Source organism: Saccopteryx bilineata, chromosome 9, assembly GCF_036850765.1.
Source record: "Saccopteryx bilineata isolate mSacBil1 chromosome 9, mSacBil1_pri_phased_curated, whole genome shotgun sequence".
NCBI classification, from domain to species: domain Eukaryota; kingdom Metazoa; phylum Chordata; class Mammalia; order Chiroptera; family Emballonuridae; genus Saccopteryx; species Saccopteryx bilineata.
This window is the reverse complement of record NC_089498.1, coordinates 18,794,256-18,819,325: the sequence shown is the minus strand read 5'-3', so window position 1 is coordinate 18,819,325 and position 25,070 is coordinate 18,794,256. Positions and strand designations below refer to the sequence as shown.

Below are 25,070 nucleotides of genomic sequence, written 5' to 3'. Positions count from 1 at the left end.
TCTCCAGGGCCTGTGCCATGTTTACTTTCATTGCTGAAAGGGGAAAAGGGCTTTGGGCCACATTTCACCATTTGCATCAGAGTGCAGCTAAGTTCATGGTGGGAAAGGCACATAAAGCCTCCCAGACAGAATGATTCTGTGCATCACCTTTAATGACACCTGGCCAGACAGCTGGCAGGGTCATGGGGACTATGAAGTCCAGGGCAGCAGGGCGTCTGTGACCCAAAACCTCATCCAAACACCTGCCATGGGGAAAGAAACCCTGCAGTCCCCACTCACTCACAGAGCCTTAGAAATAGGTCTTCACCCAAATGCTATAGATTCCTGATAAACTCCCAGAGTTAAAAATCAAATCAGCAGAAGAGGACAGTCCCACTTTCTAAGAGTTACTGAATGTCACAATAAGAGCCAGCTTCTACCCCAGCTTGGCTGACAGGGGCTTGGAAGTCTGGACACGTGACTAGGGTAACAGAGGAAACTCAGGGCTGCCCTACTTTTGGAGTTGCCAAGAATGATGTCTCCCACACAGTGTTCCAAGTCTCTGGGGTGGCCCTGTCAAGTACTAGTACCTCTTCATTTCCAATTCCTGTAGAAAGTTTTCTCTTCTATGTTATATTCTTGGAAACAGTGTTTCAGGCTGTTGTGATACCAGATTCTATGCTGGGCTGGGCTGCAAACATGACAGCCTCTGGGGCCCAGAGCCTCAATGGGAGGTGGGCCAGGGGCACAAGGGACTCCCTACCTCCTCCCTGAGGGAACCTGATTTGTCCCTTCAATCCTATTAGGTTCCTTGCCAGATCCACCTTCTGCCCCACCCCCTGCACACTCACCCTTGCGTTTGCTAAGCTGTGGTCATGAGGATTCCAGTAGAAATCAGAAACGAGGAGAAGTATTGTAATGCTGCCCACCATCCCTGCCATGACATGGCCTCGTCAGAAAGGACTGGTGCTCCCTACAAATAGAGTCCATGGGCTTTCCAACAGCTCTTCTCAAGAGCCTTGGCCCCTCTGGCTCCTGTGTCACCTCTCTTGTCACAGGCACTAAGGAAGTGCTGTCACTGACCTGGCCAGATAGCTCAGTTGGTTAGAGCATCATCCCTAAGCACAGAGGTTGCCAGTTCAACCCCTGGTCAGGGCACATACAGGAACAGATAAATGTTCCTGTCTTTCTTTCTCTCCCTTCCACTCTCACTAAAACCAATAAAAGTTAAGAAAAAAAAAAGAAAAGAAAAAGAAAAAAAAAAGGAAGTGCTGTCATGAGAGAATGTCTTCTTTCCTCTATTATAGAAAGATCGGGTGGAGTATTCTCCAAGGAATGATGCCCAGCCTTGGTTTTGAAAGGAGCTGGGGTAAATTACCATGCAAGCAATCAAATATCAGGAAGTCCATTCATTTCAAACTTTTGTTTTCCATAAAGAATTAGGCCAGTAAGAAATTAACCACACCAAATCCACTTCCAAGATGCTCACAGACCCCATGATCACAAATAATGATTAGAAGAAAAGACTAAAAATCCTTGGATGTTGAGAATTCAGATTTGGTACTTAACTGATTAAAACAGCCTCCTGACAGCAAGAAATAGCTTTCTTGCAGGCTAATGGCACTGTCTTTGCATTTTCAAGCACAGATGAAGACAGAGGTAGTAGGGAAGCCAGTACACTCCTTTACATGAAGGTCAGTTCTGACTAGCAACAAATATGTCTTGATGTCACCTATAAGCCAGGTGCTGTTCTGGGTGTCACAGATCCAACAGTGTGCAAAACAGACATAAGCCCTGTGTTCATGAGGCTATGCCTTATAATGAGTGCAGAAAAATAATAAAGAAATGCATAATGTGTTAAGTGGTGATGTTTTAGAAAGAAAAGTGGAGCAGAGTAAGGGGAGGGGGTGATGAAAGGAGGTGTTATTTTATAGAGTGATACTGGCTATTCCAAGGAGGTGACAATTTGAGTAGGGACCTGAATGAAGAAGTGAGCCATGTGGGCATTCAAGGGTAGAATGATACAGTAAGAGCAAAGGCCCTGAAGTGAGAGGGGCATGGTGCTTGGTATACTGCACCCTAATACAGCATCTACAAATTCACTCTCCAGCCTCAAGAGGCAAGACTAGCTCATCATCACTGTGGGAACAAAGCCTCCTTACCAGCAAGTCAGCAGAATTTGTCTTAGTCCTGATAAGCCATTCTTGCCATTCTCAGCATCTTCCTGGAAGCCTCCTAATAAAGCATACTGTAGGTGAATGGTATTCTAGTTGGGGGTTGCATTCCTGAGTGAGATACCAGCATCCAATCAGGAAAGTCTGTCTGACCAGCCAGTACCTTAAACACTCAGTTATAGCCTGACCAGGCAGTGGCGCAATGAATAGAGCATCGAACTGGGATGCAGAGGATCCAGGTTTGAAACCCCGAGGTCACCAGCTTGAGCATGGGCTCACCAGCTTGAGCACAGGGTCACTGGCTTGAGCATGGGATCGTAGACATGACCCCATGGTTGCTGGCTTGAGCCCAAAGGTCGCTGGCTTGAAGCCCAAGGTTGCTGGCTTGAGCAAGGGGTCACTCACTCTGCTATATCCCCCCAGTCAAGGCATACCTGAGAAAGCAATGAACTAAGGTGCTGCAGTGAAGAATTGATGCTTCTCATCTCTCTCCCTGTCTGTCCCTATTTGTCCCTCTCTCTGTCTCTCTTTGTAATAACAAAAACAACACAAAAACACCCAGTTACAGCTCCCACAGCGCTATATAACAGTCAGATCATTGGAAGGATGCTTGATGCCTTTCACCACTACCACACACATGTCCACTGACCTCATGTGGGCCCTACTTTGCGGGGCTCCTACAGCTGGTGCCAAGATGAAAAGTCTGACTGAATCATGATTCTAGTCTAAAGCTTGTTCTCAGATTATGACAGATGTGCATGCTAGAATCATCTTAGCAGCTAGATGCAGTCCCCATAAATTACTTTTGTTTTCGGGATCAGAGGAAGGTCACTAGCCAGCCCTGGTAGGTGAGGGGCATTGGAGCTGGCAGGGAAGTCTATAAGGTAGGCTCATGCAATTAAGGGAAGCTGGGCTAGGAGTCTTTGGAACATTGTTGGCTCCTGGTGGCTTTGGTGAGTTTGCAGAGAAGTGTCTGGTGTAGGCCTGTGATCACTGTTGGGTAGCTGGGTTGGCGGTGGAAAGGAAGAGGGAACAGAAAGTTCAAGCCAATCTAAAAGTAACAAATCCAATTACATTCATCAAATAATCTGATTATTATTTGGTGTATGTGACTCCCAAACCACCAGTCAGAAGAGAAATTCTTTCTCACTCTGAGTTGGTCATGTACATGAGCTGGGTAGCTGAGAGCTTTACAATCCTCCAGCAAAGAAGGGGCAGGAATGGCCAGCCCGAATCTCCCAGGTTCAGTTTGGACAGGGCAGCATTCCAGGTCTCTAAGCATTTTTGACAGGATTTGAAGGATGGGACCATGGCAGGATGAGGCTACAGGTGTACATACAACCAATCTGAAAGATGCTCACATCTGTGCCTGGAACATAAGAGTATGTGTACCTGCAATATGGCACTGAAAAAGTTTGTTTCTTCCACTCTTTTAACTGTCAGAAAATGCAGGTTGATTTTTGTCTGAGTCTAATCCATCTACTGCTGATGTCTAACTCATTGGACCAGCTTCCGTATCTTGATAAATGTTACTTAGAGCCACCATATTGAATTAGGAGCTGATTATATTTGATTTACCATGTAACAGAGTTAGGTCCATTTCCTGGGATGTAGCAGAAAGGCCTGATGGTCACCAAGCTGACCCATAATTACCCCTTAAAATTAGACCCCAAATGGGTCATGTTCACAAGTTCCCTCATTTAAGGGGTACACCCCAGCAGAGCTACCCAGGACTCGATAAGAAGCACCATGGCTGCTACTACCTCTACAGAGCCTTGACCCTTACCCAGGACCGCATCACTTCTGATACATGTATTTGAGGGTGGCCCCTTTCAGAAGCTACTTGCAAAAGGTAGAAAGTAGTACCAGGAATCTCTGTGGCAAGGTGAATTAAGAGGAGCTCTAGTTTCAGAGTCAGATGGACCTGGGTTCAAATCCCAGCTCCTCCACTGTGATCTTGGGCTGCAAGCTTTACCTTTCTGGGCCTTAATGTAACCCAATAAAATGATGGAGACAATAGTAGGCATACTGCTGTGGTGCAGAGTGGGAAAACGTGATGACATCAGGAACTTGGCCTTATCCCATGAAGCCAGGGGCTTCATTTTATCATGGAAATCACTGATACACCCATTTGCCATAAGGTGCTCCACTCTAGACATAGCTACTACAGAAGCAATGTTGATACCTGACCATTGGCTGAATCTTCCAAAGCAGTCTGGACAAGAAACAGCTAATTTGGCTCCAAGTCGTCCTAGAGGAATGGGAACTACCACCCGGCCCCCACAGTGCAGTCAGCTGCCTCTGGAGGAGCCTGGGCCTAAAGGGTCCTTCTTTGTTGGTGTTCCCAAGATCGGATGGATGATAGTTAGCTCTTCTGGACCCCATGGGACTATATGGGATCCCCTCCAGTTTCACTCCCCTCCATCCCAGGTAGCAGCTGTGCTGGGGGTGGGGGAAGGATACCAGTGTTGTTCTGTTTACATCCAAAGCCTGTGGGACCAGGGACTACCATTCTCAAAAGAAGGAGGTGGTGACTGGATATGCCATGGGGCAGTGGCCCCTTCTCCCTCACCCCATACCTCTATCCTGAGCCCAGAGTAGGAGCCCTGGTAGTAGCAGAGGCTAGAAATCCTGTCTGGAGAGAGCAGGGCCTCAGCCTGCAGCCTAGCCAGGCCTGATTTTGAATCCTGAAGTGACCTCCCCTCACCCTCACCTAGAGGGACAGTTTATTCCTTCAGTGTTTGAATGAGAGTGGACGGGAGGCACAGGGAGGGGTTCTGCGGGCCTGAGGAGCCTGAAGGGTCTGCTCTCTTTGTTCAGAGCCAACAACTACAGGCTCAGTGTTTAAAATGTCTGAATCAATAAAGGGATTGTTTATCAATATTTAAAAAAAGAAATATAATTAGAGGTTGGCAAACCCCCAAAGCTCCTGGCCACAGATGTCAAAGGCTTCCTTGACCTGGAGCTGGGCACAGAATGAAAAGCGGCCGCAGACACGGTCTGCCGTTGTGCTCTGCCACAAATCCCACTTGACAGGCACTCCCCACCAAGGCGCATAAAAGAGTCTGTGGCTAATGGAATGGCATTTCACATGTGTACACACTTTTTCATTCCTAGGTGGTTTTTCTTTCTAAACCTGGTAATATGGGCATTCTATTTTAAGAGCATCAATTACTGTCCAATTTTAATGTAACTAATGTGAACAAAAAACCCAACTTTGAGCCCAGGAAAGGAAATAAAAGTAATTTATGGAGTAATTTTGTGTTCATGTCCCTCAAGATTGTCCGAGAACATGTGTCTAATGCAGTTATTTCTGGTCAAGAGAAGTGAATAATCAGCTTTTTCGTGGTTTCTGGAGAATGAGGTGATGGCCAGCCACATCTGCCCTAGAGACGCCAGCTCAGCCCAACTCAGGCCACCTCAGGCCAGGTTCCCTCCTCAGGGCTCAAAGAAGTAGTGTCAGGAAGTAAAAATAGAGTGAGAGATTCGGCAACAGCTTTGACACATGGTTTTCTCATTCCAGGGACTGCCACATAGGACCCTCCTTTTCCAGTTATTCTCAGTGAAAAAGAAAAAAAAGTTAAGATTATCTGAGAACTAAATGAAAACAGAGCTATATTTTAGCCACTGTTTCTGCATTCTTCTACCTTCTCCCAAGTGTTCCTTTTGGTTCCTCTTTCCTCACCAAGCCAAAAATGGGATGAGTCCAGGGTTCTGCCTTTGACCCCCTTTCCCCCCCACCTGCCCTCCTTTAGAACAGGCATCTACAGCTGTGGCTTTATCACAGGATCCACAAGGCCACAGCCCTGGCACGTTCTAGATACCTGCCCACCTCTTGGACAGTCCCCCTCGCCTTAGGAGGTCCCCAACATCCCAGATTCAGATTCCACATTTCTCTTTGATGGGTCACATTTGGGGCATATTCCTCTTCTCAGCTATCATTCTGTATGCTGGTGGCCAGGACTGTTTGACATGTGATACCAGTAGCAGTGCCTCCGAGCTCAGCCCTAAAGCAGGGCTGGGAGCAAAGTGTTCTCCCTGAACGAGGTTCTAATGCTAAATGCAAGGGGAGATCAGGAATGCTTCCCAGAGAAAGAAACTTTTCAGCTGAGACCTGAAGGTGAGGAGCAGCCAGCCAGGCATGGAGAGGGGACAACATGAAGGGACAGCATGCATGAAGGCCAACCCTGAGGAAGACTGAGGACTACGAGAGGAAACAGGAGAGCTCTGGAGGCACAAGCAGGGTAGAATAAGATTGGCAAAGAGCACCTCAATAGTTCCTATTGGCTCCTGTTGATTCATACCTTCCAAGCCTCACCAGTTCTCTGTGGTGACAACAGCTGTGGGCCAGTTCACACTCAGGTGTTAAGGACAAACAGTGGCAGCATCCACTTCAAATCCCTCTGGGACAGAGAAGGGTAGCAGCAAAGGGTGTGGGGATGGCTACATGCCATGGCAGACCCTTGGGGTATTCTTTCTTGCCTATGCATACCTCCTGAGCAGTAGAGAGCGCTGTGGGATGGAAACCCTAGCCAGAATGCAGCTATGGATAAGTCTTACCCAGAATCTCTAGGTATGGGACTTAAGACAAGTCACTTTACCTCCCTGAGCTGCAGTTTTCCTCTCTGAGTATCAGAATAATACCTAACCTCCCTGGGTACTTAGAGGATTAAATAAGAGGTTATGCGTGTGACACTCAGTATAGTGCCTGCCCTCAAATGCTGGTGAAGATGGTGATTTCAGCAAGCTATAGGTGTTAACGCCGCACGTAAGTCCACACATCTTTTAACCATTAAGGCTACAATTTTGTGTATCTCCCTTTATACAAAGCAGTCTAATTGATGCACTAGTTCAAATGGTTGGAGCTATTTTCTCACAGCCCCAGCCTGATATGTACAGCAGGAATCAAATGTTTTGGTGATAAACATTTTGACATGGCTAGAAACCATTTTATTAATTCAACCATGGTTCCCTGCATGCCTCTTGGGAACTGGGATCCATGCTTGGTGCTCAGGGGACTCTAGGCTGCCAGTACATAGCTCTGTGGGTGTGCAATTAAGGGGAGGCGGTGATAGCTGTAGAACTGAACCTTAGAGGATGGGTGCCAGGTGGACCAACTGGAAAGGGTATTCCAGACCAGGGGACAGCATGTGCAGAGGCACGGAGGTGTGAAAGAGCATGGCATGTTTCAGGAAAGATGAGCACTAGAGGTTGGGGCTGACAGAACGAATGAGTGGGAGTAAGGGAAAGGCAGAAGTGAGGCTGAGGAGGGTGAGGCCCCTCCAAGGTCCCCCACGCCAGGTAGGTAGAGGGAGTTGTTCTGTGCTCTAAAGGGGATCTGCAGATGCTGGACAAGGACATAATGAACCTTAAGCTGCTTATGGTGGGAATCACAGGCTTGGACGTGGAGAATGATGGAAGGGCTCCAATGCAGACTTGTTGACTGTGCACCTGTGCAGGCAAGAAATAAGGCCTGAGTGGAGCTGGTGGCCAGGGAAAAGGGGAAGCAGGAACTAGAAATGGACTGCAGAACTGAGAGGATTGGCCTTAACTCTGTATAAAACAGGGTAAGGAGGAGGGAGGGGGCCAAATAGTCTCTGCACCAATGTGGCTGAGAGCATGGAGCTGGAGCAGGGAGAGCAGGGTTGGTCAGCTCAGGTCCAGGGAACAGAACTCCACCTCCTGCCTTCCCTCTACCACTTTCAGGCTCCCTCTGTCTTTTTTCTTTAACTGCCAACAATATAACACCAAATACTTTCTACTTGCTTAATATAGTTCTTTGTAACCTAAAAAGAATGAGTAAATGGGCCCTGGCCAGTTGGCTCACTGGTAGAGTGTCAGCCCGGTGTGTGGATGTCTCCAGTTTGATTCCTAGTCAGGGCACACAGGAGAAGTATCCATCTGCTTCTCCACCCCTCCCCTTCCTCTCCTGCAGCCATGGCTTGATAGGAGCAAGTTGGCCCTGGGTGCTGAGGATGGCTCCATGGCCTCTGCCTCGGGCAGCTAAGAAGGAGCTCGGCTGCTGAGCAACCAAACAATGCCCCAAATGGGCAGAGCATCACCTCCTAGTGGGGTTACCATGTGGATCTTGGTCAGGGCACATGCAGGCCTCTGCCTTTCTACCTCCCCTCCTCTCTGAATAAGAAAAAAAAAAAAGAATGAGTAAATGGAATTTTTTTATTTCCTCCTCAACCAGAAAAGCAAAGTTACCTATACATAGTATCTCATGTGTATGAATGTCTATTGTTCTTGGTGTAAAAAGAACAAAAACAAAACAACAATAACAACAAAAAGACAATTCAGTCTCTAGGATAAAGTTTGGTATCCCTTTGGTGTCCAGCTGGTTCTCAGTGCCCTCCACCCCAGTCTGAGAGAGCCTAAGGCTGAGCAGCCACATGCCAGGCTCATCCTCCAAGGGCTGGAGCAAGACCTTGACATGGCTCTTTACCTGTGGGACCTGCAGATCTTCTTGCAAAGCCAGAGGGCATGGTCTTAAACCCTGGGAGTATGACATTTTGATAAAGTTAAAAAAACGATTTCACTTTGCAAGACAAACAGCTAATAAAATGGATTCTTTTTTGGTAACCACCCATACAGCAATCAATCTGTCACTCGGAAAATTGTTTCCTGAGAGGTGTGAAATGAGGCCACTCCAGTTCTGTGGGAACAGAGAGCCCGAGAAACCTTCCTCTCATCCAGATCACTTGCCACCAAAAAACAGGGAAACCATCTGATTCAGAGCACAGGAAATACCTGGCTAATTGATTGCTTAATCAATACTGACTTTTGGAAAACAATCAGGAGGCTACTGTCCCATTGTTTACTTGAGGCTGGCCCACACCTATCATCACGTGCAAGTTTCTTTTCAGTTGCCTCTGTTAATTTTCAATTCCATCCCAATGGGGAGGGAAAAAAAGTGTTTTTCACACAGGGGGCTTCCAGAGAGAGTCATATTATGGGGGTGTCTCTGATGTGCTGTAGCCATTCAAGTAATAACTTGAAACAAAGGGCCATTTTAACACCACCAACAAAAATCAAAAGGACAAGCCTGGTCATAAGACACCACCTGAGGCCACTGTCAGAATAAAGAGGCCTTCCCCTCACTCACTCTATCTTCAGATCTGCTTGGCTGCCTCATATTTATTCTGCCTTTATTTTCCCTCAGCCCTCATTCTCTCACAGCTTTTTAAAAAAGAAAGTCTCATTATGTTGTACATAGAACAGAATTTAAGTCTTCTTAAATCTTTTTTGGAGCAAAATGGACTAGATCTTAGTTACTCAGAACCTCCCTCAAAACAGCTCTAAGCAAAAAAATCTGCAATTGCCTGACCTGTGGTGGCGCAATGGATAAAGCATCAACCTGGAAATGCTGAGGTCGCCGGTTCGAAACCCTGGGCTTGCCTGGTCAAGGCACATATGGGAGTTGATGCTTCCAGCTCCTTCCCCTTCTTTCTCTTTGTCTCTCCTCTCAAAAATGAATAAATAAAAAATTAAAAAAAAATTTTTATAAAAAAAAAAAAATCTGCAATTAAACTTAGAAGGGAAGCAGGTCTGCTTCAAGTGTTAATACCAAACAGTAAGTAGTATCTGCACACAGTAGGCCTTCTATAAATGTCAATTAATATTTTTGTAATGATAGAATCTGAGAAGCCTCAGGAACAAATAAGATGAACTGGGTAATAATTCCCTTAAAATAGATAAATAAATAAATAACCAAAATATTACTAAGAAAAACATCAGAACAAACAATGGTAAAACTATAAAAGACACCTGGAAGTAGTAGTTGGCATAACTGAAACAATAGAACAAAGAAATCAGTGACATTGAAGATAAAATAAAACATCAAACCAGAAATGTAGGCTAAAAAAACGGAGGTGCAAATAACTAATTTGGAAAATGAGAAATGGTATCACAGCCCTAAAATAGGAGAGAGAAATAAATGGGATGAGGTATATGATAAGTGAAACATCAGGAAAAAATACAAGAAAAGGTTTCAGAGATGAAAAAACAGCTCAGCCTAGATCTGAAGTAAACACACTATACCTTTCATGTTTAACTCTGGGGGAAAGAAACAGCTTGGCCTGTGGTGGTGCAGTGGCTAGAATCGACCTGGAATGCTGAGGTCACCGGTTTGAAATCTCGCATTTGTCTGGTCAAGGCACATATGAGATGCAACTATGAATTGGTGCTTCCCACTCCTCCCCCTCCCTCCTCTCTTTGGAAATCAATCAATAAAAATATCTTTGAAAAAGAAAAAGAAATAAGCATTTGCTAATTTTTGAATGATAAATTACCTGGCAAGCTGAAGTGAAGGGAGATATATTTTTGTGAAGCTGGATAAGATGACAAGAGAACTGACATCACAAACAGTAAAGACAAGATGAACCTCAGGAAAAAATGTGAAATTCTAATCACATAACATTATGCTCCTGAATGAGACTTGCTCTGTACAAGTAGAAGAAAACAAAATCATTTAAAAATTGGGGCAAATTTGTGCACAGTTATGCTTTTTAAAAGCAAAGGATGCCTGACCTATGGTGGCGCAGTGGGTAAAATGTCAACCTGGAATGCTCCAGACAACTGGAGTTTTGTCTCCAGTTCAAAACTCTGGGCTTGCCTGGTCAAGGCACATATGGGAGTTGATACTTTATGTTCCTCCCCCTGCTTCTCTCTAGTTTTCTCTCTCTCCCCTCTTCCCTCTCTCTCTAAAAATGAATAAGTAAAAAATCTAACAACAAAAAAGAAATCATATCTTTCTTTGTTTTTTTATATATTTTTAAATTTATTGATTGACTTTACAGCAAGAGGGAAGGAGGGAGGGAGGGAGGGAGGGAGAGAGAGAGAGAGAGAGAGAGAGAGAAACATTGATCTGTTCCTGTATGTGCCTTGATCTGGGGATTGAACCAGCAACCTCTGTTCTCCGGCCTATACTCTAACCAGCTGAGCTATCTGGCCATGGCAGGAAATCATATTTGAAATATAAAAAGCAAAGGAGAATGTCTGGCTTTTTATAAAAATGTAAAGGACAAAAGCTGATATAACACGACTTTAGAATTATAGACCAATTGAAAAAGAATTAGTGATCTGAAATGTACCATAATCACTCTTAAGACTTCACCCACACTCTAATAATTCCCAAATCCTGATCCAGACCAGCCCTCTCCTCTGAGTTCTATGCCTGAATATCCCACAGTCACAGAGTCTAATCTATGCAAACATCTCTCAACATCATAAACCTGCCTTCACTCATCTCATTCCTGGTTAGTGAGCAATTTCAGTGCCCATACAGTTGCTTGAGCTGGAAACCTCTAAATTCATTCCTGGACCTTTCCATGCTCTTCAAGTAACCCCTTGATCTCATCCATTTGTATTAGTCTGCTAGGGCTGCCATAAAAAAATATCAGACTGGGTGGCTTAAACAACAGGAATTTATTTTCTCACAGTTCTGTGGCTAGAAGTCCAAGACCACGGTTCTGACTGATTTGGTTTCTGATGAGATCTTTCTTCCTGGCTTGTGGTCCTCATGTGAGCTTTCCTCCATGCATGTGTGAGGAGGTGGAAGCTCTCTGATGTCTTTAAGGACACAAATCCTATCAGATCTAGACTCTACCCTTATGACCTCATTTAATTTTAATTTCTTCCTTAGAGGCCCCAGCTCCAAATACAGCCACATTGGGGGCTGGAGCATCAATATATGAACTAGGGGGAGGTGTGCAGCTCCTCTCAGCAGCCATCCCTAGCAGTTACCCTGGGGTACTTCTGCACCCCAACCAAGGTCTCAGCCAAAAATGCACACAGGGCATCTGAGCATGCCTGTCCAGCCATGCGTCTTTCTTTGTCTTGGTTTTGGGGGAGGTGTCTCAGGGTAACTCCTTCACCAGAGTTTAGTCAAGACCTTTCCCCAAGGCCAGCAGCTGCTCCCACTCTTATCTCAAGGGAATTCTGCCACCCCAATCTAGTCTCAGGTCTGCACAAAGTCTGACCCTGACACCCAGCTGGAGGGCTGTGTGACTTTGCATATGTTAACCAACCTCTCTAGACTTGATCTTTACTGAAGGAACCCGGCCCCAGCACCACCATCTATATAAACAAATCATTCTCCTAGGTGCCAGGCCCTCTGCAACCATTATTTCTGAACCGATAAAATTGGTGTTATTATCCTTATTTCAAGAAAGTAGAAACTGAGGCTTGGAGAAATACCTGGTCTGAGGCCAGTACTTACTGGTCTAGGGAGCAGGTCGGTCCATCTCCATAGCTGTTTCTGCTGTCCAGGCTGTGTCTCAGGAGAGGTAGAGACACCCAGGAATGTGGACCAAGCTCTGTGCGTCTAGGGACGTGGTCTCACTTGGAGCTGCACGTCCATCAGGGGTTATCCCAGGTGCTGGTCTGTGGTATAGGGGCCTGTGGGCTTGAGGCCTCTGGTGGACAAGCAAGCAGGCACGTGCTTAGGATCATGGCTGGCTCCATGGACACTGCCTTGCTGTGCTGGGTAAACAGCCCATTTTCCATGCCCGCCCCCTCAGTGCTGCCCTGCCCCAGTCTCACTGCCTATTTAAGCAAGAGGCCCCAACTCCACTGAGCCCAGGCATTGGCAGCTTCCAGAGCTAGGAGAGCAGCGCTGCGGCTTCGCTTACTTGGGATGAAAAGTCCTTCTGTTTCACCATTTCCTACCGGTGCGTTTTGAATGATGATGCTGAGCTGGGTTGTAGCGGGAGCTGATTCTGCTTGCCTGGGAGTGTATTGAGATGTGTAGCTGGCAGAGGGAGGCTCTGATTGAATTTTTCCATTTCTAACCCCTGACTTGCTATGATCTTATTTTCAAAGAGGGAGAAAGGTTGTAGTTTGTGAAAAGACAGAGGAGAGCATATCTCAAAACAAGGTCTGGCTCAGAATATCAACAATCTGACATGTTTTCCTTTCATTTGAGAAAAGAAATGGTCCTGTAATTTCAAGGTTGTAGAGATTCCATTTCCTCTCAGGAACCCCTCCTTAAATAGTTACTTCCTGTCATTTAATTCTGTTTTGAAAAGACATATGGGATTTTTTCAAAAGAGTTTGGTAAGGAAGAGAGCCAGTACAGCTGGTAGGAGACAGTTTGGGGGAGAATTTAGGGGATGTCTGAGGACAAAGACCCTCCCTGACAAACTTCTCATTGAGAGATGAGGAGTGAGCTCCTCCCCTCTGAGAGAGGGCAGTGGAGCTGCGAATAGCACAGGCCAGGATGGCTTTCATGTCCACTTCCAGATGTTTGCCAGCCTGTGCTCTAGGGTCAGGTGAGCTCAGTAAGAGGGTAAAGGACAGAGGTTCACTCAGGTGTGTCCCAGGTACAGGGGACAGTAAGCTACCCTCTGACTGCTCAGCAGGTTGTGTTCCCCAGGCTAAAGATGGGCCAAGATGCCTGCCAGGTACTTCACTCAGAGGAAATAAGCCAAGGTGCCCACATCAAAACAAGGGGAACAGAGGTCATCTCATATAGAGCAAGAACCAAGGAGCTCTCTTCCTTCTTACCACCCTGCTCTGGCAACAAGTACCCATGCTCATTTGGTCCTGGCCATGGCCATTCAAGATCTTGTAGTGACCCCAGTATAACAGAGGACAGGGCATCTGAGATTCACAATGAGATAACTTGCCCAAGACCATTCAGCTGACTAGAACCTATGTCTCACTGAGCTTTTCTATGTGCATTCCTTATCAGGAGGGTGCCAACTGTTTGCCAAGTGAGGAGACACTCCTTCCAGCCCTTCTGCAAACATCTTTGGCTTGGGGACAGAGGAACTGGGACTCTAGTTTCAGATTCTTCTGAAACACTTAGTTTGGCTGACATACAAAATCAGTGTACATAAAGGATGGGGAGTGGTCCAGCGGGACCCTGGGGACCACTGGGATGTAGGATAGTAAGAGGGCTTTGCGTCGGGCAGCAGAACTGGTTTCAGAAGGTGGAGACCCTAGGAGGGGTGCATGGTACCTGTGCTGGATAGGGGCTGAACGTCCTGGGCCTGAGTCTTGGGGTGGAAGCCAAGGATTGGCTGGAAAGTCGGGGGCTGGACTTTGCACTGGACAAAAGAGCCAGGACTGTTTATCTGAGGCCAAAGGTCGAGCTCAGGGGGTTGCCTGGGGGCAGAAATATGAGCTGGAGCTGAAAGGGGCGGGGGCCAGTACCTGAGTCAAGGGGCGGGGCTATGAGGGTGGGCGGGGCCGGAGAACAGGACCCCGCCTAAGAACCCAGACCCTCCTGAATGTCTTGGGCAGCGGATCCTCAGGCTGAGTCTGTAAGGGATGTGGAAAGCTGACAGCATCGTGTCCAAAGGCCTCCAGTCACAGAAGCGCCCTCCTCACTCCCACGCCAGCCGCCACCATCCCCTCTGAAGATTCTCATGAGTTCACCAAGTGTTCCCACTGAACTTCTCCTTCACAGTCCTCTTTACTTCCCCACCTCTTATCTGCTGCCAAATCCCTCTAGTACTTACTCTCCACACGGCTTCCTACCCACCCCAACCTGTCCTGTAGCCACTGTCCCTCTTCCTGGGCCTGGGCTCAGTTTTCCCCCACCCCCAAGTATCTTTGTGAGGATGAGATCACAAAAACTCCTGGAGGGAGGTCTGACTGTTCTAACTTCACCTATTAGAGCAAACCCAGGCCCCATGGCTGGAGCTCTGAATTTGCCTCTCCCCGCCGCCCCCCACCCGCGCCCCACACACACCCAGCCTGGCCTGGGCCCAGCTGTCCAGGTAGATGGAGGTCTCTTCCCTCCCACTCGAGGTGTCCTCCCCATTTGTCAACATTCCTCCCACACACACACACACACACACACACACACACACACCCGCAGCCCCAGCCTGTCCAAGTCTGTCATACAAACCTCTGTCTCCACCCCCTGTAGCTGCACTAAGTCCACAGGGGCAGCGGGGCCCACACCCTCTCCTTGGGGACATGGAGGGTGTGGCAGTGCCTCTGGCAGCACCCTTGGGGCCCCTAGGCTACTACTGTACCTGGTTCTCCTGTACTGGGCTGTTCTGCTGTGGGTTAAGTTCCGGGCACCTCTGTAAACTATTCATCACCTCTCCTTTCAGCACCTTGACTCCACAGTGACACCCCTCTTCAGAAGGAAGGAAAAGAGGTTCACAGCAGCCCAATCTCCGGTAAGGCAGGGGCTTCTGGAAGGGGGCGTGCTCCAGGCTTCCCCTGGTAGGCTACTTATTAATGTTTTATATAAAGAGGTGTTGTGTGAAATTGTTTAATAAAAGGTTCTACTGCTTGGTTAAAAAGTTTGAAAACACAGCTCTGGGCTAAGCAATCCTGCAGGCAGTTTGGTCCTATTCTGTGGAATACAGTGCCAGCAGAGGGGGTTCTGTCTGATACACCCAAATCAATGGAGGAAATACAAACTCCTTCAATGGGTAAAGGACTGAGGCACTTCACAAAAATGCAGGAATAAAATTTAAATATCCTGGAAAATAGAACCAGATATCATTACCCAAAACAAAAATTTAAATATTTTAATACTAAAACCCAGAGCTGGTGGATACTATGAAAGATACTTTCAAACAACTTGGGTGGAGTTTCAAACAACCTGGCTGGGTTGCTCAGTGTATAGAATGCCGTCTGGTACGCAGAAGTCACAGGTTCGATTCTGAGTTAGAGCCCATACCAGAAGCAACATGATGATGCTTTTCCTCTCCCCCTTCTCTCCCCCTCTTTTTATCCCCCCTCCCAAATCAGTGGGGGGGGGGGGAATTTGGATGGAAAGCACTTTTGCAATATATATCAGAAGCTTTAAAGTTTACCTGGTCATTGTACTCTTGAATGCATCCCAGAGAAGTAATTCAAAATACGGAGCCATTCTCAGGAATAAAAAGCAGAAGCTAGCAGTAGTAGGGGACCTACCCCTCCCAAATATTGGCAAACTAAATGTTTTTGGGGTTGCCAGGCTGAGGATAGAGAGCTTTGGGAGTCCAAGATGATGGTGACTGGATGGAAGAAAGGTGGATGAGGCCAGCAGTCCAGAGAGAGGTAGGAAGATTATTGGGATCTTCACCAAGGCCTCAATCAGAGTGGGTGACAAATGTAACCTTCAGGGAACTGGAAAAAAGTGGGGAGGCTCTTGTTTTGTGGGAATTGAGGGGGAAGAACAAGCAGGACAAGGGAGATGGTGTGGGGACTTTTTTACTCTTCCCTAGGAACTTGTCTTGGAGGTAAGAGGCCTTGGTGCCGGACAGTGCTCATTTATAGATTTTGAATATGTTTGCATATCATTTGTCTTCAGCCTTGCTCAGAAAGGTAAACAGGAAAGGGAAATTGGAGTCAGATGACCGGGCTGTACTTCTCAGGGACTGTCATTTGCTTCTCTGAGTCCCGGTTTTCTCATCTGTAAATGGAACCAATAGAACCCTCTTGGGGTAGTTGTACAGTGTAGATGCACCATCAGTGTAAAGAGCACATTATGGGAGGTGTGTACTGCCTGACATCTGACCAAATGTCCCTAAGAAGTGGACCTGTTAGTTCTGCTTGTCTGATATTTATTTCTGATCTCCTTCATGTCTTTGCCACTCATAGGGGTGCCCCTCCTCACAGGAACAGAGAAAGGAAAGGAGGGAGTGAGTTTGAGGTCCTGAGCAGGCTGCTGGTGCCCCCTGTGAACTGGATTGCTAAAGCCAACCTGGCTGGACTCTTGGTATACAGGGGGCAGGGCTGACATTTGTCAGTCAGTCATCCAGGGTTCCTATAATCTGCCTGCTATGTGCCCAACACACCGCTAGGGTCAGGTGATGGGATAAAACATTGAGTGCCTGGGGACATAGGTCTCAGAGTTAGAACTTAGAACTCACGTTCCCCAGGACTGGAGGTTGAAGTGGCTGGTTGAGCACCTTATCCCCTACTCCTGAGCTCCAAGGCTGCCGGTGCTGGCCATGTGGACAAGGTAACTAGTTCTACAGAGATACCCCATGGGGTCCAGACCCCCAGCCAGCCAGAAGATCACTCAAGCCTCCCAAAGCACAGGACACAGACCCAGCCAGCATGCTAGGCTCTCATGGCTCTATGTTTGAGGCTAGCTGCACCTATATGGTGCAGGTGGGATACTAAGCAGACATTCTAAGCCAGTGGTTCTCAACCTGTGGGTCGCGACCTCAGTGGGGGTCGAACGACCAAAACACAGGGGTCGCCTAAAGCCATCGGAAAATACATATTTATTATACAATACATTTTTAAATAAAATATGTATTTCCGATGGCTTTAGGTGACCCCTGTGTTTTGGTCGTACGACCCACAGGTTGAGAACCACTGTTCTAAGCATTTCAATTAAACTCAACTAGAAATAAACTATAATGAATGTATCTGATCCTCCTCTCAGGCCCATTTTCTACAGCTACTCCCCCTACCCCACCCCAGTCTCCTCCTGGCTTGTAGTCTAGGATTTGGTGGTCATGGTGGCCTGGCAGTCAGGACCTCCTAAGTGATTTCATCTCCCTAGCATCCATCCTCATCTATCTGATGCTCTACCTGACCTCCCTCCCTTGCTCACTGCTGGCTCGACCCACCATCTATCATTTTCCTGTGTCTCCATACCCTCTAGGAGGACACCCTCACACTCAAATACACTCATTTAGAGAATGAAGGTTCTGTCCCCAGAGATTCTTGACTCTTACTGTGAAATATCCTTTGCAGTCACAGTGCTGCATCTGACTCATAGGGAATGTGTCCTGAGCACCCTCAGCCTACCAGCTTCTGCCTGGCCCCTTCGCCTCGCCAGCCCTGGCACGCACCTGCCAGCCAGCATGATCTGGCTGTGTCTGACCACATGCAGCCTCTCAGGGCTGACCCCAGAGTATCAAGCATAGGCTGTTGGCTCCATCTCAAGCCGCAGTCCACCTCAGTCCGTCCTTGACATTCCCTCCTGCCTGTCCACTGCAGGCCCTTCTCGGCACCTGGGACCAACCCCATACACTGACCTCTGGCAGAAGTTTCCAATGGATTTACTTCCCCATGTCCACAGATTTCCTTTACTATCAATATCACTAGCCACAGCCTCTTCTCTCAGCAGGAATATTTTCCACTAAAAATTCAAAGATTAAGGCTTATTTCTCCTGATGCCACATGGTCCTGAGGACCATGGACACAAAGCAGGAATTGACTTTTCAGTCCGCACACTGAGAAGATTAGAAGGAGTGAACTTCTCACTTGGTCTGGATTCAGGGCAGAGGAACATCATCATTACCAGTGAAAATGAAGACTTTTCTTGAAGAGAGTTGGGTCTGAAGGGCAGTTCTGTTTATATTCCTGGGAAACCAAGAGTGGCTTTTCAGTAAGGCTTATTTTTGGTAAATGGGCTGATTAAATGCCAAATCAGAAGCCTTCCTGTATTGGTCAGGATAGGACAGGCTTATCATAAAGGTTTTCTTCTCAGCCACTACTCGTGGGTTAGCTGGGGTCCTGCTCCATGTCTTCTCACGCTGGAACCCAGGCTGACAGAGCAGCCACCCTCCCAAACACTGTAGGTGCAGGTGGCAGAGGGAACTCTGCAAGGTCTCACTCCTGTTGTTAAGTACTCTGACCCAGCAGTGACAGATCACTTTCACTCACAGCTCAATGGTCAGAGCTAGTCACATGATCTACCCAACCACAAGGGGACCAGGAAGTGCAACCTTGCCTCCTGCCTGGAAAGCAGGCTCCAGGCTGCTCAATGGGCCAGAGAAAGTGAGGCAAGAGTCCTGTCCGAGGCTTGGAGGCAGATGTGAACAAAAAAGAAAAACTCTACCTGGATCTTCAGAGGGCAAAGCAGACTTATCCTTTTAAGTTAGTCACTCCTGAATGAAAATGTGTCAGTCTTCATTAGCATGTCTATACCAGCAATTTGGAGACAAATAACCTCCACAACCAGAGCCAAGAACTCCTGTCACTTTTTTCAGAAGTTTAGGATTCAACAGCCAAGAGCACGTGTAGACAGGGCTACTACTATCCTGAGGAGGGGCAGGGGTCAGTTGGAACCCAGAAGCGCAGATGACCCTTGGAAGGCAGGTTTAGTAGCAGAAATTAGAGGTAACTTGGGGCACTGAAGACCCCCACGATCTCTTCCCCACTGGTCTTTGCTGTGGACAAATGACTAATTCACAGTCTTATGCAGATGAAGCTCTAAATTCCCACCCCCTCCTTGGCAGCAGACTCCAGCACCTCCCAATCTTCTCCCAGTTATACATTCTGGAGCAGGACCTGGACAGCCCCAAAGACAGGTTGGAGGCCTCCCCAGGCAAGCAGTCCATGGTTTGACCTACTCTGGGACAACCTCTATCAAGGGGAGGTGGCCTTCTGACTGGTTCTGTAAGCGCCAAGGGTTCCTATGATACCACGTGCAGAGGGAAGACCTCAGCATAACAGTGGCCCTGGGTCTAAGGTCTCTAAAAGGTTCCAGGACAAGGGCCTCAGCCCTCAATGGTGTGTGAGATCCAGCCTCAGTCCAGAAACCTGGCCCTTACGCCCAGCTGCCCAGGACTGCAGGGAGGGTGGGTGCAGAGGCAGATGAAGGTCGGTTGAGGCCCTGGGTGCAGAAGAAAATATTGGGCCCTTTAAAAAATAGAGAGAGACAGGGAAAATAAAAATACATGTTAACCATATTTTTAAGTAAATAAAAATATTATGTACTATTAATGTTAAAATTGCACATATGAAACCAAACTTGGTGTCATTAGAAAAAAGTGTGAAGTTGGGGTTTTGCGGGGCCCTTCAGAAGTTGGGGCCCAGGGCATGCGCCCGGTGCACCCACAGTTAAGTCCGCCTCTGAGTGGGTGAGATGCTGTCGCCTGATTTTATTTACTCATTCACACTGATTTGCTTTTTAATCTCTATATAAATTCTCCTCTAGGACTCAGTTTGTTAAATGTTCCTTGCATAGAAAAAGGCTGAATGCAAAATGATTCCCTTAAGAAGAATTTTAGCAAGTCTGTTCTGTTTTAGGAAGGTTTGTTGTCTTCATCTGTGTTCTCTGGTGCCTTGAAATGCCTACATACCACTCAGCCAGTCAGTCCCTTCCAGGAGAAATGCTGTACTCAAAACGCAGCTGAACACTGGGGCTGCATCAATCATACCATTTGTGTGGACTTGTATTTAAAGTTCTACTCCCACAGAAAGTATGCTGTCATTTCTTCTTAAGCAAAGTATGTTCCAAGCCTTCTTCGGCTCGTGAACCATTAACATCAGCCCTCGTGTCCGGGAAGCAGGGACTGTGCGGAACAGAAGCCTCAACAGCAGAGCCTGAGAGAAGCAAGATTCCTCCTGGTCTCTGTCCCTGAGGAGGGTCTCTCCTGAGGATGGAGGTGGCACTGACCAGTTGGGAGCATGGTGGGGCTGGCACTCAGTCACGCAGCAGATACCACAGAGGTCACCTGAGGGAGGTGAAGTGACCTGCTGGGGAGTTCCAGGATCCCTTGCTTATGGCTATTTGCAAGGCTCAGGTCAGGCACAGACCTCAGCACCTGGCAGTCACAGAACACTTGAGGTAAGAGGCCCACAGCCATCTAGATGCTCAGCTATTGGCACGTGACCTCCTGATCTGAGCCTCACTTAAGGATTTTGAAACCTCTTTTCCAGTAGTCACAACTGCCTGCTCCAGCCCTGGCCTGGAGCTGCCCTGTCAGTGCCCACATGGAGAAGACTCTGAGAGCAGAGTGCTCTCAGATCTGATTCTCATCATGGAGGAGGCCCTCACCCCCCCCCCCCCGATTTCCCGCACCCTGTGCTCAGTCTCCCTGACAGCACAGGACTGATAGGAACCCTGTGGCCTTCAGCACCCAGCAGACTCTAAGCAGACAGATCTGGCTGCAAGCAGGTCTTGAGCATAATACAAGGGTCCATGGGAATGAGAGATGCTACTCAAAATGCCTCGTGTGGATTCAGGTGCCATCCACCATCCAGCCTGTCCTTAACAGCTCCCTTTGCAGTCACCAACAGATGGTTCTGAAAAGGCAGGCAATAGAGGGTAGGGACTTTAAACTCAGACCCCTCCTGTGATGGAGCCCACTCTCAGGGCAGCTGCCCCATGTCACTGCAGCACAAGGTCCTGACCCAGGGGTACTGCTATTTAAACACTCAGTTGATGCAGGCATCCCTGGCACATATACCTCCAACCTAGCTTGAGGTTTGCCTTCCAGTCACGCAAGAATCTGCTTAATCTGGGTTTTCTGAGTTCTGACATGGAAACACCAAGGCCGCTGATGGAAAGAGAGCTACAGAACTGCATGCAGTCTATTCCTGTTCTCAGAAACCACGTGATGCATTAATAGCTCCCATGGAAAGTTCCCTGGAAAATTTTATAGCCCCTTTACCTGCACCTGGCTTCTGCTTGTGACTTGGGCTTGCACAAGCAGCCCACACAGACAGTTCTACTAAGAAATGGAGGCCCCAACATCCCTTGCACCATCCTAGCCCCTCAACTGGGATAGTAGGGTACCTTCTCTGTCAAGCAACCAACCATATGAGGAGGAGACTTTGAGAGTTACAGCTGTATCTTGGGGGCTTTTGCAGCAAGAAAATCAACACTAGTAGTAATAAATATATTACCTGAGAGGTGGTAAGCACTGTGCTAAGCGTAGCCCATGCATCATCTCCAACCACACTGAGACAGTGTTCTTACTCGTGTGTACCATAGGAGGAAACCACGGCTCAGAGGGTCAGTTAAGCAGTGTGCTCGATATCCAACAAGAGGACCTAAACCCAGCACGTGACACCCAAGTTTGTGTTCGTAATGTCTGCACCGTTGTCTCCTGAGGGATGCTGACCATACACAAACAGTAGCACCAGGTGTTGAAGGTCCTTCAGGGACTCAGGAGGGGGCCCCTTTTGCCCCATGGGTACCACAGGAAGCTTTCATAGGAAAGGAACTGAGTTTTAGAAAGATCATGTAGCTGGTATACAGTAGACAGGATGCCTTTGGTGGCAAGTAACGGAAATACAACTCAAAGTGACTACAGCAAATAAAAGAGTAATTTCTTGACTTCCTAATTAGAAAGTCTAGGAGTTGTGTGGCTTCAGGTACAGGGAAATTGGAGCTCAAAGATGTCAGCATGACTTGGCCTCCCCTTCCAGCCCTAGGGTTTTTTCCTTTGATTTGGATTTACTCTAAAAGAAGGCTCCAGAAGCTCCAGGCTCTTAGTGCTTCCATCTAAAAGAAAATGAAGTCCTCTTTGCTTAGAGGGTCCAGTAAAGCTCCAGAACTTGGGTTATATGACCATTCAGGTTGGAGTCAGGGGGCTGTGGTGCCCATTGGCTGGTGTAGCTCACTGCCCTCCCCTTGGACTAGAGTGAGGCCAACAAAAGTGGGTCTGCCACGGCCAGAGAAGTGGAGTTATCCCATTGAGGCTGTGGGGATCTTGCAGTGGGATGGCCTGAGGTGTAGACTCGTGCCTGCTTAAAGAGACAGTTGGGGACTGTGCATAGGAGGAACAGGGAGGCCAGGGAGGGCTTCAAAGAAAGGGATACAGATGGATCTAGATGCCTAGAAGGGTGATAGGCATTTACCTGGCACAGCTGTGTTGGTGGAGTCACCACTATGGCACATCAGATGCCATACATGTCATGCCAGACGCCAGACTACTGTCCTGCTTCTGAGATGTGACTTTCAGGGACTAGCCTGGATGTCTGGCCTGCATTGCTCAGAAAAGCATCCTCTTCAGTCATTCTTTCTGTCCTCCCAGCTACGAGTTGACTTCAAGTTTCAGCGGCTCAGAGCTCACGTTGCCATGCCAACCCCTCCCCGGCAGGCATCCAGGCAGAAATGGGCTGGCCCCATCTTGGGGCTGCCAGCCGATGTGAGCACATTCCAGTAATTGGATTGAAGCAATCCTCTCGGCCTTTCCTGCGGAAGCCTGGGGCTTGGCCCAGCTCCTGCTAGACAGAAGCTTGTGACACAAAGAGGATGGGAGGAGGTCCTCTGCTCTAGGACTCCCAGCTCTGCTGTTCCATAGAAGGCTCAGCAGGCATGAGGATCAGATGAAAGGGCCAGGAATGAGGGACAGGTCCCATCCTAGCCTCACACGGGGAAATTCCTGACCCCCATCAACTTCCCAGAAGTTCCCCAGGGCTCAGAGATCCCAAAAGATAATGCGGGCTTCCTCAGAGGAGCCAGGGCTGCCTGAACCGACAGAACTGAGGGTTTGTTTGCTCACTTCCCCATTGTAGAAGAAATTCAAATTCAGAGTCAGTACCACCAGGATCCTTTGAACCTCTGTGCAGCAGGTCTTATATACCAGCATGCATGCCAGGTCTATTTCCAGGGACATAGGAAGTGCAGTGGCTGTTTTGGTGCCAATGTCCTTTGGCATACAGTAGTAGAGGTCCTGTCCCCTGTAGCTGGCCCACAAAGGCTGTTGGGGACCCACCCCTACCCTCCATCTTCAACACTCAAACAGGACCAGATCTGGCCAGGCCCCATTCCTGAAGGTACTCTTTCCAGAGGATGGCAGAGTAGCTGCCCCACAGCCCTCCAGACAGTGTACAGGGGGAGGGGCCTTGGCCTTGGAGCAGTCTTAGGCCCCCCTTCCCATGCTGTGGTGGTTGCAGGCCACAGGTTAGCAGCAGGGTGTCTCAGTGCTGACAGGTCACTGCAGGTCATCAGTAACCACAGGAGCAACAGTGGTGGGGAGCTGCTTGCTGTCAATGCCCCATGCCTGCCCTAGAGTGGTAGGGCCTGTGTCCTCCTGGGCCCTGCTCAGGACCTATGCACTCTAGTGCTTAGATTTAGGGTCATCTGGGCTCCCAAACATCCCTGGACTGGTTTCCTTCCACCTGGGTCAACCTGCCAACTATGGTGCTCTCTACTCCCTCTGTCTGTCCTGGTTCCACAGCCAAGTCTCCTTGTCACAATCAGGCCCAGTCCTCACTGCAGGGAGAAGAACAAGTTAGTGAAGGTCAGGAGCTCCCACATAAACAGAGTGGACAATATCTCTGAGGACCTGAAGGCCCTTCGGGTTAGTCTGGGGCCTGGGAGTTCAGCAGGTGGGTTTAGGGCCCCCAGAGCAGTGCACAGACCAGCTTGTACCACCTTCAAACTCCACTGAATCCAAAGGGTACGTAGGGGCCCACTTCCAGGAAGGAGAGGTCAAGGAAGTCCTACAAGGGGTATGGACAGAAACAGGGCCAGCTTAGTGGCCTGTCCAGCTTTCATCCTCATGATAGCCTTGGGAGACAGGGATTGCCACCCCCGTGTCATAGACAACAAGACAGAGGCTCAGCAAGCCTGGTTCCAGTGCCAGGATTTCATTTAGGTCAGCCTGAGCCCAGAGCCCAAACTGAGTATGGAGCAACTGGGCTGGTGTGAGGGGATAAGTTTGGGGTCTCCACTTATAGGACAGAGAGGTTGCCCTTTGGCGCATTGAAGCCCTCCTCACACACACACACACTGATCCCAGGGCTCAAGAGTGACCATGAGGACCTGAGGGCAGCTGGGACTGTAGCCCAGCTCTGGAGACTATGGTGGTAGGGACAAGGGCATCCTGAGCAGCCCTGGAAGCCACACACCAGGATTCACAAGGGATGAACCCAGGAGAAATTGTCAGCTTCAAAATAGGAAACTGAGAGAGCAGCAGCCTAGCCTGTGAGTGTGAGCTGTGACAACTCAGCATACACGGCCTTTGAGGGGCCTGTCAGCCCCATCAGATACCCACAGTGGACTCTGCTTGGCAATGGCGCCAGCCCGGGACAGGGATGCAGAGAACAAAGTGTGGAAGAGGAAGGCATTCTTTGCCAGAGACAGAGCTTGGACTGGGCCACCCACAGTATCCCACCCAGCCTAGCGCACAGGCAAGAGAAAAGGTCTAGACAGGAGATGCAGGCTAGGTGCCTGTGTGCCTGCGTCCTGCCCTGCCACCCCTGTGAGGACTCCAGGGTTCACTGAGAAGTTGCCAGCTTCCAATATTTAACTCTCATTCTCCT

At 48.3% G+C, this 25,070-nt stretch overlaps 1 protein-coding gene across 2 annotated transcripts in view; it reads left to right on the top strand.

Annotated features, from left to right (window-relative positions):
- SMPD3 (sphingomyelin phosphodiesterase 3) overlaps positions 1–25,070 on the top strand; it is an 88,655-nt gene that overhangs the window by 46,813 nt on the left and 16,772 nt on the right. Inside the window, exon 2 of one of the 2 annotated variants that reach the window (XM_066242052.1) lies at positions 15,224–15,292. The exons of the other annotated variant lie outside the window; for it this stretch is intronic. The gene's annotated coding sequence lies outside the window, so the exon portion shown is untranslated. The remainder of the gene's footprint in view (positions 1–15,223; positions 15,293–25,070) is intronic. 2 annotated transcript variants of the gene reach the window in all.